Source organism: Arachis ipaensis, chromosome B04 (genome assembly GCF_000816755.2).
Source record: "Arachis ipaensis cultivar K30076 chromosome B04, Araip1.1, whole genome shotgun sequence".
Taxonomy (NCBI): Eukaryota; Viridiplantae; Streptophyta; class Magnoliopsida; order Fabales; family Fabaceae; genus Arachis; species Arachis ipaensis.
Window position 1 is genome coordinate 119,568,510 of NC_029788.2, and position 2,073 is coordinate 119,570,582.

The following is a 2,073-nucleotide window of genomic DNA, read 5'->3' on the forward strand; positions in this document are numbered from 1 at the left end:
TCTAAAAATTTAAATTTAAAGAACTCTTTTTCTCGCATAATTTTAATTGCTTTTTTTAATTTTATATTCAATATGTTAAATCATCTTTTGTTTCACTATTTTTTAAAAAAATTATTTTTATTTTATTATTTTTTACCATTATCTGTACACATATTTATCATTATTTTTTTTAATTAAGTAAAATAAAGATAAGGAGAGAATACTACATGTATTCTATAGAACAAAAAAGACAACGTGGATTAGAAGTTATGTGTATAATAAAAAAAGTAACTGTACAAAGAACAAAAAAAATTAACTAATAATTACATTTTTGACCAAATTTTAAGACGACAATTATATTAAACACTATTTATTAATAAGATTAAGATGAAAAAATAGAAATTGGACACCAAACTCTACTATTCACTTTATATATTGTTATAGATTGTTATTGTTAGTAGAATTATTCTTGTTGGTATTATCGTTATTTCTATTGTGACAATAATCTCTTCACCAGCTTGAATCTCACTCACATATATATAGCAGGATTGGTGTGGATCTGGCTTCGACATCAGAAGCAAAGAAAGGGTAATAATTTTATGTTGCTTAATCACACATCTGGATACGTGTGAAAAGCTATCAATTTTCATGGTGATTCTTTTGATTTGTTCCTTTGTGAAAATTGACCTTAATTTCTTTATCTGTTTCAATAAAAACACAGACAATCTCTGGTCCAGTGAGTGATCCTTCAAAGCTTCCAAAATGGAACTATGATGGTTCTAGCACTGGTCAAGCCCCTGGTGAAGATAGTGAAGTCATCCTATAGTATGATCCATTACCCTTCTTTTTTTAAATTTAAATTTATTTCAACTTTAGATTTTAGATTTTCTTTCTTTGTTAGCTTGTCATGTGTTTGCAATCAGAATTTTGGAGGACTAGAAACTAAAAAACAAATACATACTTTACTTTTCTATTTACACTCCTATCCTTTCGTTGGTATTTCATTTTCACAAGAAACTGATGAGTGGGGTTTGTTTTTTGTGTTGAACAAGCGAGCCCACAAGCCATCTTCAAGGACCCATTCAGGAGGGGAGAGAATATTCTTGTAAGTCTCTTTTTCTTTTCATTTCTAAATACTGGTTTCAATTATTGGGTCAACTTTTCATTAACCTTGTAGTTGAAAAATAAAATAAATAAAAATTGTATATTTTTTTAGGTTATTTGTGATGCATACACCCCATCTGGAGAGCCAATCCCTACAAACAAGAGACACAATGCTGCCAAGATCTTCAGTCACCCTTATGTAGCCTCTGAGGAACCATGGTATATATAGTTTGCAATTTAATTTTCAGTATTTTTATTTTTAAATTTTGTTTAAAAAAATAGACGTGAAAATAAAAAATATTAATTTATTATTTTTACTATTTTTTCTTTCACAAAATTTAAAAAACAAAAACTAAAAATGGCCTGAAATATTACATTCCCATGCCACTTCAATAATATTTTCATTTTAAGTTCTTGAAATTCTTTTTAGATAGGAAAATTATAAGGTACATTGATCAATATACAGATATTTAATTTTAATCACAAACATAGGGACACTTAGTTTTTTTCTAGTGCAATGAGAAGTAGCTTCACAAAGTATTAAATGGCTTAAAGTTTTACAGGAGCTAATTATCATTCTTGTAGATTTGCAGTCTTTCTCACATAGTTAATAATCAATTTTTTTTCTATTTCCGTGGCGGAAAAGTTCTGGGCTTGTATGCTTTACAAGTTCATTAAACAATAAAATCAAAATATGCGCTGCTTCAGGTACGTTGATTACACGCGCTATATAACATCGCGCGTATATCTAACTACCAGATTTAAAATATTTCTTTCCCTTTTCGTTTTCGTTATTTTGAGATTTCGTTGTTCTTCTTCTCCCGCGTCTTCCCTCCTTCTTCTCCATTGTTCTTTTCTTCTCCTTTTCTCACTAGCATCTTCTTCGTTTAGGTTACCTTTGTCTCTCTCTGCAACTCGAGTTTCGTTTTCTATTTTTGATTTGTTGTTTTCCGAAATTAAAGTTTGATCTCGTTTTGAAGATAATGGATC

At 29.0% G+C, this 2,073-nt stretch overlaps 1 long non-coding RNA gene across 2 annotated transcripts in view; it reads left to right on the forward strand.

The window, feature by feature from the left end:
- LOC107638058 overlaps positions 1 to 1,315 on the forward strand; it is a 1,910-nt gene extending 595 nt beyond the window's left edge. Inside the window, exons 1-4 of one of the 2 annotated variants that reach the window (XR_002360407.1) lie at positions 543 to 567; positions 701 to 804; positions 1,036 to 1,084; positions 1,196 to 1,315. This is a non-coding gene — a long non-coding RNA (uncharacterized LOC107638058). Of the gene's footprint in view, positions 1 to 542; positions 568 to 700; positions 805 to 1,035; positions 1,085 to 1,195 lie in introns of those variants that run through there. The other variant, XR_001619716.2, reaches the window with a different exon arrangement.